The following is a 15,386-nucleotide window of genomic DNA, read 5'->3' on the forward strand; positions in this document are numbered from 1 at the left end:
CGACTACGTAAGTTCAACTCGGTTAGCGTAATATTTCCATACATTTCTACTTCGCGGCGTCTTATCTCGCATTGAATAATTTTTCACGCATCAATAGCATCAAATTTTACTACGTCTTATTGTTGCATAAAGCGCAATACTATAATGCTGTATGGGAGAAATGTTACGAAATACGGCTCGAAGCTGTGAGCAGCGAGTTTCGAATTATCAATCAACAAATCCATAAAAATTATGTAAACGTTGGAAGAAATAATGAAAAAAATTAAATGCCCCGAGGTGGTTGCGGAAGAATCTATCACTAGAATATACATATATATTTCGCGGGTCCACGAGGATTTTGGAACAATTATAATGTCTAAATAACTGCATATACGATAAACGTGTCCGATAAACGTAGAGGACAAAGCGAATGAAACATTAACATCGCGAAATAATGTTCCGTGGTCCGAAAATAATACGTATCGCCGTGCCGGGGTCAGGGCCATCAGCCTTCTCTATGTCGGAAACGACAATTTATCCCGCGAGTCGCACGGCAAATCGGCCAATAACATTGTTCGAACGGCCGAGCATGCTTCCGGATGAGAATAAATTTATCATCGAGACTCGCGATATTTGTGCACGATAAACGGAATAACCTGCAGCAGCGACGCGAAAGCCATTTGCGATTCATGCACGCGCGGCGACTCATCTCTCTCTCACTCTCACTCTTTCGCCCTTTCTCTCTTTCTCGCTAAAGTGGTTTACCCACAGGAATAAGCGCGAGGCAGCGTGAATCCCGGTAAGAAAGCTCCGCGCAGTTCCGCGTACGTGACATTCCAGCCGCGTTGTACTGGCACATTGCCACTGTGCTTTATGCGATTCCGTCATGTTCGCAACTGCAAGCAAGCGTCGCACCCCGCGCCCCGCACCCCGCGCCCGGCGACGACCCACGCCCTTATTTCCAGGACATTACTGCCATGACGAAGATTGTTCTAACTCCCGTACTATCCTCTAATCTTCGCGCGACGAAAGGACGGTAGAGATTCCGCGGCGACGGAGATATTAAATCGTTTCCACCGACAGTTGTATTATCGTCGACACCTTTCGCAACGACGACTATTTGTATCTCATTAAAAAGTTCTGCTGTAATTAATCGAATAAATACGCGTGAAAAGAGCACTTCAATCTTCCTTCTACGTTGAGAAATTACTTTACATATATATATATTTTTTTTTTAATCCTTGAAGAAATTTTTATTATCGGACATCAACGACAGTAATCGTGCACAGGATAAAAAACGTACTACAAAGCCACTCGTAATAGGCATTACGTTTCCGCAAGTAGGTTACCGTAACCGTGGTATCGGCGCTACCATAAATTCACGCGATACATTGGTAGCGTTCAGCGTGTACACAGGTTTACCAAGGGGGAGGTGGATGGTCTGATATCGCGCCGTAATAAACGGTATAATTTATCACAACGCACGTAGGGCGGGTGGCAGCAGCACGAACAACGTGGCGGTGTGTGCGCTGCGTGTCACGCAGGCAAGCAGTCAAGCGGGCAGGTATACGCAGGTACGTATGCACTGTAACGACTTTTCCCATCCGAGAGAGCACCGGACCGCCGCGCCGCGTCGGGTTTCAGTTATCCATGCTGCATTATGACGCTTATCCTGCTTAATGCTAACTACTGGCTTGGATATCACTCCATAAACTAGATCGTCATAAAGGTTTAAACGTGCGATGAATTCGATTGCACGGACGTACATTTGTGCGTGCAATTGATACAGGAAAGACAAGTGATAAACCGTAAAGCGGCTGTATATTAATTCCCTTCATCTCTATTAATGCCCGATGCAGTTAGTCTCGTTGCAATCATTTGGAGCAATTTTTATGACATATTTATGTCCGATAGGAAATTTTCAAACTTGAGTAAAATTTATAAAAATAAATAAATAAAAAATATATAATTTAATTTTCAAGTAGTTAGATAAATGGGGGTTAAAGACAGGCACAGACATTGATAGATGGGCGCTCAGACATCCTGAGGAATTTCATTATAACACACTATACTAGTCTGTATAAAAAATATAATTATAAAAATAAAAAATGTTTACTTTTATAATTATATTTTTCTACTAGTATAGTATGTTATAGTTAAATTTAGTTATCCCCGTACGAGATAAAAGAATATAGATATAATACAGTTTGAAACTTCTAAACAATACTTTGCACTTTTTTTTTCCAGAACAAGGTTTTTAACCTTTAAGAAAATATGGCCTGTCGCGTGGCTACCTACCTGCTGAAAGGTCTTAATCAAAAGAATACCAATTTTTGGTTACGATAAGAGTAATCACAATATCTAATGAGACTTATGAAAGATTTATGAGTTAAGAAGATGTATCGGTACTTGTAACAACGCGATAACGCGCGTTGAAAATTTTAATGTGCTCGGCTAGTGCATTTTTCATTATTTCATTACTTTTTAATACCTAAGCGCAGATTCCACATGATTTATCGCGGACGTTTCTGCATGAGTGTTACACGCCTGCTAATTAAGATAGCGTGCGTGTAATTTATCGCAACCTAACTCGGACGATTGCGTGTTATCGCATGCGCACGCGGCAACGTCTAACGTGAGCCTCATCGAGAGACAGAGCTTCTGAATTTTCGGTTATCCAGCGTTATCTGATGCTCTTTCACCTTTTGCATCTAACATCACCTAACTACCTACTCTGTGCAGACTTGACGGCGCAAACTGGATCAACGATACACGCCGGTGTATTGCAGCATCAGACGCTGATTTGACTTACGTATTTTCGTATCCAAGTTTAAGACGAAGTATGTAGAATGTTCTGACAACGAACGCGGCACAAATTTCATCTACGAACTCTTCAACCGTTTTAGGATGGATGTTCCTGGCGTTACACTAACTTTCAGAGATGTAAATTGATAGCGAAACTTTATTCTATGTTTGTCCTACAATTTAAGAAGGAGCTAGTTTTAAATTTATTTAACCCTTCGTGGTCATACCTCTTGAAAGTTTTGTAATGGTCACACCGGGGATAAAATGTCCCCAGTGCATTTAACCGGTTGCCGTATTCACAATTTTCGTTCTTTGAAGCAAAAAGACAAAATTACTGAACATTCAAACATTGTAGAACATAAAAATATGGGGGGGTTTGTTGTAAAAATTTTAATTGTAACATATATTTCTAAAAATCGCAAAAGTACAAATTTTTGAAAAATGAGTTGCTCAAAAAATTTTAACGTTTTTAAATTTTTTTTTTTTAAATTTATGGTTGTACTCTACAGATATGACACTTTTCGAAAAAAATAGTGCAATAATTCGCGTTTCAAAAAAAATATTTATTTAACAATAATTACTATATTAATTCTTGTTTGAATGATGACTATAATTTTATGAAATTATATATAATCAATAGACAAATTAAACTTAAACTTATACTTTAGACTCTTAAGCATTTTTTAGGGTCCAATGGACCCCAGGTTAATGTTAATTAATTTCTAATTTTAATTCTCCATTGTTCCTCATGGAATCTCTATAAGTAACAACAGTTTGTTAAAATATTGTCTAAGAGGCATTTCTACATAATGTTAATGGATGCCGTAAAGTCCGTGCGTCACATCAACCGCCCCGAGTGTCGCGGAAATGGGCAGCCGTTGCATGTAATAAATGGTACAATTTACCGCGACGTAAGTGACCCAAAGCCGCGCGATGCACCAACGACTTTCACGTCCGAAGTACGTCTCGCCGTCGCGGATTTCCGTCATTCGTTCTTGCATTGTACGACGGTTACTTGGGATAATACCATGTGGATATAAGTACCGACCTGGATATCGCTCCATAAAGCAGATCAACGTGTTTAAAGGCTTGGCGCGAGCACGGGCGCGCAATGAATTTCGCGCTCTGCACATCACCGCGGCGGAATTTTAATTGCGGACTTGGCTCGCGGCGCGCGCGTCCGCACCTCGGAGAACATACGTTTCTTGCTTTTTTTCCCGCGCATAAACATTTCGGTAATGTTATTTGGGCAATCCGCGCCCGGTTACGTATACCTGCCGCTATTTGCGCAATATTCGCGGAGATGAAATGCACGATGTAGAGAGAAAGAGAGAGAAGACGATAACACTTTGGAAAATTTATTCGTTAATTCTATTTCGTTAATTCAATTTTCTCACAATTCACTAGAAAATAAAATCTTTCTACAATACACAGTTTAAAGCTCTTGCTGGCTCGATTATCAAGTCCGCAGCGACTTAATTCAAAGCGGTGGTAAAAAGGATCACGTTCCAAATATCGACATAAAATTTACATACATACATATAATACATACGCATTCAACGTATGCGTGAAAAATAGCACGTCAGAAAGCTAAATTATTTTTACAACATGATTGTTCATATTATTTCATATTATGTTTTTATATTTAAAATAAAATGTTTATATTTTAATTTGGCAGTTTCAATTAAATTATTTCCGTCTTTGATTAGGCACAATTCAATTCGATATATACGGTAACTCTGCTATTATTTAAATTTGCGCGAGAATTTACGTCGCAAGGCAAAAAAATAAATTTACTCTCCATTACTTGCAATACACATATATATGTACTTCAACCAATCGTTGAAACATCGTTGGTAAGTGATTGCTCATGTGCTCTTCACTTCGTTCAGAAATTTTTCTTAATGGCTTCAATCGTCGTCCTCTGAGAGGCAATTTGAGATTGGGAAACGGAAAAATGTCACACAGGGCTTGGCCAGACGACTAAAGTACTTGCGACGTGACGTTGCTCGAATTTTTGATTCAAAAAATTGTGTACAGACATTGAAGTGTGCAACGATTATTATGGTGTAAAATCTACGAATCGTTTGCTCACAAATCCAAACGGTATTTGCGGATCGCTTCACGCAAATGTTTTATAACGCTCAAGCGACTCAAGTAATATTCCTTATTGACTTTACGTTCTGAAAGGAATTCTTTGTACGTACCGTACCACGATAATCAAAGAAAATAGTCAAAAGAATTTTGATCGATTTTAGCTTTTCGGTTTCGGCTTGTCTTTAGCACGTCATGCTTTAGATAAACATTCATTCACAAATGTTTTTTGCAACATTTTTATCAATACAATAAACTTCGTTTCTAACACAAAAATTTTGCAGATTCGTTATTCAATAAATTTAAACATCTTAAAATTCGCCAAACTCGTTAAACATTACTTTACGAAACAATCACGAATGATATGATAGATCATTATAATTTTCTGTATATAATGTAATAGCAGGATTATCAGCATTTAAAAATTTCTGACGTTGAATTTACATGGTTCTTGAAAGAAAAAAAAAAATTTCCCAAAATTTTTTTATTAAAGTAGAGTATCATAATTATCTTACGAATTATTAATCAGTCAACACGGGAGAAGCTTTTGATATATTTTACAAATCTGCTCTATCAATTAAAAATATTTTATTAAAAGCATTTTTTTTTTACTTTAATGTACGTTGTAAAAATTTTCATGATGTATTTTGCAACATCAATCTATTTCAGTTGCAGTGAGATAACGGCAACCTTACTTTTCGCAATAACTTTTTTCTCTTCATATACTTTACTATTTTATTTTCCTTTAATAAGAATGATTGAAAATCCAATTTATTAGTAATTTTAGTAAACGGAAATATATTATTTCCTGTGACATTTTACGTTAAAAGAAAGTACAAACTTCTCGTTAAACTTCCGACGATTACACGTGATCGGAAGTAATAAAATCGAATTTATCGTTTAACTTTCGACATTTATCGTATACGATTGATAATACTTATTTTCTGAATGGATCCAAATACGCTAGAAGGCGGAAAGTAACGATATATGCCTGTTTACTACGAGAGGGCATTGATGTAATGGCTCGATATTTTAATTTATGACGCTACTAAAATTTCTGATACGCTAATTACAATCTTGGAACATCACTCATCTCCTTCGGTAGCCCCAGTGTAATCAACGGGAGACGGACGAAGAGAAGCAAGTTCAAGCGCAGTTTCGTTGAATACTCGGCCTTTACTAGTTCTAATTGCTCGAGTTTCGCAGCATTTCCTCCATTTCCCTCCCGCCTCCTCTCTATTCCTCGCTCCATCCCTTTCGCTGTTTACATACGCCATGGACATGCATTACCGACTCGCCTTTGACATACAAATCGAAGAAACATGCGACTGCAACTAATTTCACGAATGAGCATGATGGACCCGAATGGATTAAACCATTCAAATGCATACAGAGTGTTCGATGATATGCATGCTTAACGAGCTCACGGCGAATATATCTAAAGTCTGGAATCTATTGAAATTCCGACTAAAAATTAACCAGTCGGTAAAGCTCTATCGATTATTTAAATGTCGGAAGCGTTATTCAAAACTCCGTTAACTCTTTCGTGCCTAACTTTTTTAGGGAACAGTTAACATCTAATTCACATTCTTATTAAGTTTTTAGGGTCGCTGATAACAAATTTGAAAAAAAATTATAAATCTGTAGTCAAAATTTCAAAATTTAAAATAGCGAATCAAAATGAGTTTCACAAATCCAATCAAATTTAGCACGTTGAGTTGGCCATTTTGAAATAAAATAGCATTTTTTTTTCATATAGCTCTTACTGATGTATGCATTTTTAATTGTATTTTTAATTTTATATTTGACAAATATTTGACCAAGTATACAGATCAAAAGGAGTAAAACTCATAAGGGTGTTGATTCTTTTTGTAAAGATTTTTTTATCTTTTATCTTTAAAATGTTTTCGTGGAAGATATAAATTTATAAAGGATTGGGATATAAATACAACGCACCAGGCACGAAAGGGTTAAGAGAAAAATCTTAAAAAGACTTTAATTTGATCGGTGACACGACGCTGAGATTAAACAAGCAAAATGCTCACGTAGGTGCGATACTTCGTGTCGTGTTGACACCGTTCGAAAAAGGAGTACGACGAAACGACGGGCGGAGACACGACCGTCCCCTCGAGGCGTTTTCCTGTCGTGGATAGCCATACAACGTCATCGCGAAAGGATAAAGTATCTTTCCTCTTCGTAGCTATAGCGGGTGATGTATCGCGAGCCGGCCGCTTCTGTTATATTATGCATGCCGTTTCTCCGCAGGTCAGATCTTTCTCCACCTTCCTTTTTGTCTCTCTCTCTCTCCCCCTCTTCTTTTCTTTCTTTCACACAGGGGATCCACGTTTTCCACCGAAATTCTCTCTTTCGATATTCCGACGGCGCGGCGGCGGTCGCATCGACGCGACGCATCGGCAACGAAACCAGACGCGTTTCCTCGACCGCGGATTGTGTTTCGTGAGAAGATTATCATTATCGCGGTGTAACTTATCGCGGTGTAACAATGCGGGTTTGTACGTGTATACTCGGGCGTATTAATTCGGCCGAAGCGGATATGCAGCGCGAGGGAGAGTCTAGAGTGCATCCGAGGCAAGGGGAAATTATTGCATTCGAATATACCCGCGCGTCGATTCGTAATCGGGCACCCGGTGGGTAGGTAGGTAGGTAGGTAGGTAGGTAGGTAGATACGTACATGTGCAACCAGAGTAATCCTGAAATGGCATATCGTTGCATCGAGACCGATAATACGTCGCGGCGCTAATTTTCCAATCGATCCGACAGGCGCGACGCCGAAATAGCCAGGTATATGAATTATGATAAGCCGCGGATAACCGAAAAATAAGCGCACGTGTTTAGTGTGCAGCATACGGCACGCAAATCTGTAAAACCGCGAAACGGGAACAAAGCGGCTGGCGGCTGGCGGTGGCGGACGCGACGGCGGCGGCGGCGGCGGCGGCAGCGGGGCTATTCATCGAGCCGGACAATGTAATTAAACAGAGATTACAACAATGGATTCGCCCGGATCCTCACCCGTGGCCTTTTTACCGAACCCGTCGCGCCGCGGTCGGCATAAAAAGCGTACGGGCGGTCCAAGGATTTCGTTTCGCTTTATCCGTACGCCATTTATTTCGATAACCACACGGTTACGAGGGACGGCGGAGAGCTTATTGCGATCCCCTCGGTCGCGCCCCTCGCTCTAATTCCGCTCGTATTTATTTTTTTGCCACAATCAATGCGATGCGGCGACGCGTACACCTGGTTGTGTGTCGTGCCGGTTGAAAATATAACTGAAGCGGCAAGGATATCACGTATTTTGCAAAAATATAAACGATGGAAATTCGCGGGGATCACGAAATTGAACGGCAAATCGCCGCCGGGTAGTGGCACGCCGGCTCCGGCCCGGCCGCTCCCCTTCGTGATTTTCGCGAAATTGGCGTCGAATTCACCGATCGCAATCGCGCCCGGACACGAGTGTAGATAAACCGGCGATTTAATAAAACGTCGTAAAACGCGTGCGACGTTTGCCCGTCGCCACCACGCCGGAGGGAAAATCGTCGCGCGCGCGCGCGCGAGATGGGAACTATATGATGGACCAACTGGGAAATATGAGGCGAGTTAGGGCCACTGGATAAAGCTTCATTGCGACGTGGCCAGATATCTAAACTGACGGTGCAATATCTCAGTCCAACCGTCACATTCAACCCTCGGTTCGCCTCACGGTATAAAAAGCGAATCAAGAGAATGTCTACAGTGGCATATTGGCAAAGAAAAATTAGGTAGAAATCGCCATTCAATGAGACATGTCACGAAAGAAAATCGTAAATTTTTTTTTCAATCGCAGAAATGTTAGATCCTCAAAAAACATGGTACATTGTTTTTTAATTAAATTGCCTGCGATAAACGGTGTAAAAACAATTTGCAACAATATATTTATCACTCGGATATAAAATTTGATTGATGAAATTTGTAGGAAAGTTGTGCGGAAAAAATCTCGAGAATTAAATGAAAAATGCCGCATATACCGTTATATTGAGGAAACGTACGGGATATCGGCCGGACAAAGTGCACACTCCAGCGAGCGAGCATCTATTTCTCGGGGGCGTGCTTGCAAATGGAAAACGTTCGCGTTTCGTGATGACGATAAATATTGCATCGAGCGGCGCCATGCGATTTTCATCGTCGCTGCTGAGCGATACGGCCACCGGGAGGAAATTTACCCCTGGCACTTAGAGGTTCCTATTCAGCGTCGGCGCGGCCCGGGTATCGAGGCATCGGGAAACTCGCGAAGCTTTATATCTTATGCATTCTTCGAGCCGTGTTCGGAATCTCGTATTAGAATAAACTGAATACCCGGGTTAACTTTGCGTGATGTTCGCATCGTTTGCAAATGAACTGTGGACCGTGGGGAGCGATTAGAAAGCTCGTGAGAAGCGGCGAAACGGCGAGTATACGTTACGTAACTGTCGATGACGCATATCGATTCATCGGGGCAATAAGCGAACTATTCCGATCAAGCAATAACAGATCTTGCCGTAGCAAATACGTCAGGAGAGACATTCGCATAAATTCTGTAATCGCATTTGAAATCCATTGTCAAGGGTGATTAAGTAGACGTGTCCAAGAACGAAACAGTGTTTTCACTATTTCTCTCTTCAATTATTTAACTCGGATATTTGGATATTGATATTTTTACCGCTACTAATTGAAAACCTCTTCGAGTTACGTTGGACCAAACTAAATGCTGCTTTTAATAACTATATATCAACAATACGTGATACATGACCGAAAAAGAGCGCAAAAATTAATTCATTTTTAATTAATTTTTTCATTGCTTAAAAAAATTTGGATTATACATTTGTATATCTAATAAAGCCACTTTGTATATATATTGTATTTTTGCTCTCCTAAAACTATATATAAAAAAAACTTTTATTTTTATTATTTTTGTTTATTATATCAATATATATATGTGAAATTTATACAAATATAAATTTAAAATTTGTTAAATTGATATAAATATAAAAATTATATGAAGTATTTTTTCAATAAAAGTCAAAGTAAACATTGACAAAAACGTGATATAAACTTCTGTATAAACAAAGCCAATAATATTTTGTAACTTAAACCGCATTCAAACTCATATTATTTCGAATTTATAATATACATTCTTATCACTTTTGAATTTTTACATTACGTAAACGATCACCTGAAGTAATTTTTACACCCCAGCAAATTTCAACAGATCAATACTATGAATATGTGGGTCACAACTTTTGTTTTTGCCGTACAAACATTGGGTCTCAGAATTTTCGAATAAAAATCAGATAGCCAATTTGGATCAATAAAACATTTTTCCGTGACGTCAGTTTCACTTTTCTGATAATATAAAAACCATCTTGTGTAATTATTCTTAGATTAACAGAAAACCAAGTATTTTTGTGATATAAAATTTGTATATACTATTGAAGATTTCAATTTCTAAATATTCGTATAATTTATTTTGCAGAATATAGCCTGACAGAAGTTTGGACTGTTGTATGCAGCTACTAACATTCTACTAACTACTGGTATGTGGTACTATTAATATATAACATAGTTATGCCCTAGTGAATAACAGCTGCCCTGCAATTACCTTAACATAGTGATTTATTATTGATGATATTGATACGATCACGTATCGCTACGAGCGTGTATTATATTTTCACGACAATTCCCCGATCAATCGATCGTGGAAGCAAAAAAAGAAAGAATATTAACGAAAGTTTCAATCGAATTAAGGGATAAAGTCGTACACTTTAGACGATCCTGACGCAACTGTGCGCTCTTTGAAATTCATTTGCACGGTCGTAATATCGCATCGCGTCATAAGAACGAAGAGAAGAGAAGAGAAGCACGGCCAGTGTTGGAAGTGAATTTTAGAACGTAGCGCTTAAAACGTGCATAGGGACTCCGACCGCTCAAACCCATGAAATTTTTTACGGTCCTTTATCCCCGGGAAAAACTTTGCAACCATCGCTGAAGCACTTCCATACAGCGAGCGGGATAAAGCTTATCCCCGGTACAGCGTACTCTAGGTTACTCGACTTTTTTTCATTTAATTAATTCCGGTGCTTCATCATGAGAACTATAGATAATAATACGCATTATAATATATCATGTAAAAGAGCATTTGATATCTGGGAATATCTGCGCGCAAGCTATGAAATCTTATTATTAAAACTGATATTGAAAACCTGTAATTTATATGAAACCAAAAATTAATGTAAAATTTGTAAAACGTAATATTCACATTTTAAATATATTTCACGAAAGAGACGAATGGTGGACTTCTCGGTAGATTAGAGCCCAATTTTTCGCACTCGACCGTACATATAGAAGTATCCTCGTTTATTACTTGCCGCTTCGCCCTCGGAAAATCGTTTCCTCACAAAATGCGCAAAATAAATTATAAAGCCACTTCGATTTAGAAGTAATGGAGGGACCACTCGAAACTGATACGCCGCGGTCAGGACGTCTTGCAAGGATTGGCAGCTACTTATCGAAATTGATTTTGGTACGGAATCGGTGTCTTTTGCGAGAATCGAGAGAGAGAGAAAGCGAGAGAGGCGGAGGGGAGGGGAGGGGGAGAGGGAGAAAAGCAAGCAGGGTAAAGGAGGGTAGATAAACGCGAATGGCAAAGGACTACGAAGGGAGGCAAAGAACCACGAGCAGACCCTCCGCAACGACGTTCTGACGAGGACCTAAGGTTATCAAATTTCATATCGGTTCAACTTGGCGCGGGACTCTTGGGAATCGGCGACCGATGCTACTCACCCCAATTCCCGGGGACGATTGCTAGCAGCTGTTGCTGCTGGCCTATCGACTTTGGCCACGTAACAACACACATACACACGCGCGCGCGCGCGCGCGTGCCCATCGGCCCCGATAGTTCCGTCCATTACCGTATCGAAATTTCTTACTCGCGTGCCGGTACATCCAGCCTTTAACGCGAATCATGGCCACGCGATGTTTGGTGACTTTTTATGACATTCGCTCGTCGGACTGACCGACCAACCGACCGACCGACCGACCAACCACCCGGCTTCAACATCGATTCGCAGCGCTGCGACCACCGAGAGTCGACAGCTTGCCGCTGGCGATTCGCAATTGTGTCCCGAATTGCGTCAATAAATCATGTTTCTCGCGAAAAGACCTCTACCGCGTCTCTCAGCGAAAGAGTTAAATCAAGTTGTCACGCTAACGCTTATTGTTGGGTTTTTTTCGGCGCGCTGCTTGACTTTTGCGACTGCACGATTGGCGTGAAAGTTGATAAGATTACTCGCCAAATTTTCTTTTTCTTATTTTTGTTTTTAATCTTTTACGGCGATAAAGGTTTGCCACTGAAAAGATTAAATATTTCACCATTGAACTTACGAGGCCAATTTATATCTTTACAATGGCTTTTATAAATTTAATATGAAGATTGCATTACACGTATGTCAACATAATATTAAAATAACAGACATTTACATTTAGTCTAGAACATGCGATGAAAAGACGAACCATTGTTCTATGTTTCTCCGTGTATATTTTAAGTTAAACAACGCCATATGATTTTCATCTCACGCTGACATGTTAAACGTCATTTTCACATTAAACCGATAAAATTCAAGGGTCTAAATTTCGCATCAGATTTGCGGAATGAGAATGCATGCTACTGAATATTCATTATTGGTCAAGTAACACGTTAACTATCGAATTATCGAGGGAGGTGAGCACACGGAGACTCTATCGATAGATTCCTAGATATTTCCATAATCAGTAATATATCAATCTTGAAGTGTGCTAAAATATTAACAATAAGTACAATAAGCAAATTGTAAATATTTATATGTAGCAGGATGCTTAAGCGATATCTCTATCACATGTATGAGAGTGTCTGTTTATAAACTACACAATAGAAAACATTTTGTATTTATGTTAAAATTAGTCCTTCTTAAAATTTTTATGATGAATTTGTAATATATGCAAGTGTTAATTTAACATAATCATATTATTAACATAATTATATTTATTAATTATATTCAACATAATTACATTATGATTATGTTATTCGAATATTCTGTGTCAAATTGATATTCAAAATTCTTAATGTTAAAATAACACAATTTATGGATAAATGCACAAATAATATAAAAATAACAGTTATAAAACAAAATAATTTAAATAAGTGAATAAAATGTACTTGTTAACATATTAAAAAAAAAGTTAATTTTACTGCAGAAGTATATTTCTACATCTTGTTTCTAAATTGGCTATTGAAATGTTAACGTTTTTTATATCAATTTTTTTACATAAAACTGATGTTACATTACAGCATATTCACTTGTGTTAAATTTATACAAAAATTTGAGTGTGCCGTGTGATATAATGTTAAATTTAACATAAATTTTGCAAGTGTGTAATATAACTCGTCTCTCAATCACATATCAACTAAATATCATAGACCGCTATTCTTACAAAAGTTAATATTTTTTTTTAACCGATCTATTTGACAGACATAAAAATGGAATTCTCTGTCGGGCCGAAACAGGAACTTGTACAATAGCTCGCGCGTCCGCCATTGTCTCGGAATCGACGATCGTCCGATTTCCCCTATTTACCCACTATTTTATATCGCGACGTAGACACGTATACATATACATATGTCCACACACTTGGCACGATGCGTTTATTTACGGCTTCCGTTAGAGAGCGTAAATCCAGTTTTCCAACGCATCAGTACCGTTTACATCGATATTTGGCTACGCTTCCCCGCGCGCAGTAAATCACTATTCGGCAGCAGCTCTCTTCTTCTGCATTCCGCATCCTCCTTCCCACACATCCGCGTTCCACGTTGCGTCGCAATTACACGAAGAGACCAACACGTGACGATGCCGGTGTCAAATGTGAAATAGGACGTGCGCGGCGCGTGCCGCCATTTGAAAATTGTCCCGCTACCCCTCGTGTACACCTCGATTATCGAACGCGATATGCTATCGACCTAAAATTGCATTCAATGCATTGTAGAGAGAAAGAGAAAGAAGAAAAAGATACAAGTATAATTCGTATAAATATAATATGTTCAAAATTACAAAACAAATTTATTAAATTTATTTAGTCTTGAAAGTTTACTTAACAAATTGAAATATCTTTATACCTTAAAAATCTGTTAAATCTAAGATCCAAGTATACCATATGAATATTTATTTCAGTTCTTATCTTCAAATTTGGAAAAACCCAAAAGTTATTTGTTACATCACTCTCTTTCTCTCTCTCTGCAATCTAATTAAAATATATATATTCTTAATATGGAATAATTGGATACGTGGATTCAAATTTCCAAACTTGAAATCTAATTATACAGAGTTAATTTTCGTATTATATACATTAAAATCGGTAATACCCAAAAATGTAAATTCAATTTTATATGTTTATTTATAAATTATTAGTATTTTAATTGAACTGTAAATCTTACATCGTTCTACGAATAAATAATCCGATCAATGAGCGAATATTCATCGATTGTGCTATTCATGGACAGTAATACAATTTGTTACAGTTGATGCAGCCTCTTAATAACTCGCGATTCTTCAAGTGCCAAAGAAAGCTCTTGATTTCGCGCAATGATACGAAATTAGATCACAGACGCGACGAGAAGCGACACGTGCGAGATTACGATATATTGAATTCTGCTCGATCCTAACTAGGCTAAATCACGATACAATCACTGCAAGTCGCTTTGACAATCTATCTACAGTAAAATATCATTTTATTCGCAGCGAAGAACGTGCGCAGCCCTTACGTAAAATGTTATTCGATGCACAATAATTCTACAGTATGCACGAGAGAGAGAGAGAGAGAGAGAGAGAGAGAGAGAGAGAACTCGCAAAAATGATTGGATTACCTCTTATTGAATATGCATATGCAAGCTTTCAGCTTGTGGAGTACATGGCGGTCTATTTTAATACGATATTATAGTGGAAAATTAAAAATGTGTACAATTCAATATTTCATTTAGTATATTATTCAATGTTTTATAATTTTATTCAGTGTATTATTTGAAAACATTTAACGAATAACAACAATGCACTTCCTGGTTTGAAAATTGCATAAATTCGTCCGTTTCGAAAATTTCTGGAAAATCATTCTACATCAATTTTCCAGATCATTCGCGGCAGATTTTGCATTGTCGGTCCGCTTAGCGGGATTTTAGCGTAGTTTTGCGCGGTGCGGCTCTTTGTCATGGAGAACCGAACCGTGTGGGATGATGCTCTACTCAGTCGCAAATTTACACGAAATTGGATTCATAGCGCGCGTGTACACGCGCGCGGATATCGCGGTGGATATTGGTTTTCGTTGCGTTATACGTCTGGCGAGTCGTTTTTCTGTTCGTGCGCGCGATCTCCGCGCGGAACGGGGATACTCGATCGAGGTACTCGTAAGTGCCAATCGCGCCAACGTCACGTACGATTGCAACGTGTCCCACG

The 15,386-nt window shown here is 38.7% G+C and overlaps 1 protein-coding gene across 5 annotated transcripts in view; it reads left to right on the forward strand.

Annotated features, from left to right (window-relative positions):
• LOC105207766 (T-lymphocyte activation antigen CD86) overlaps positions 1 to 15,386 on the forward strand; it is a 309,464-nt gene that overhangs the window by 147,558 nt on the left and 146,520 nt on the right. The window contains exon 2 of one of the 5 annotated variants that reach the window (XM_026134076.2): positions 10,385 to 10,445. The exons of the other annotated variants lie outside the window; for them this stretch is intronic. The gene's annotated coding sequence lies outside the window, so the exon portion shown is untranslated. The remainder of the gene's footprint in view (positions 1 to 10,384; positions 10,446 to 15,386) is intronic. 5 annotated transcript variants of the gene reach the window in all.

Source organism: Solenopsis invicta, chromosome 14 (assembly GCF_016802725.1).
Source record: "Solenopsis invicta isolate M01_SB chromosome 14, UNIL_Sinv_3.0, whole genome shotgun sequence".
NCBI lineage: Eukaryota > Metazoa > Arthropoda > Insecta > Hymenoptera > Formicidae > Solenopsis > Solenopsis invicta.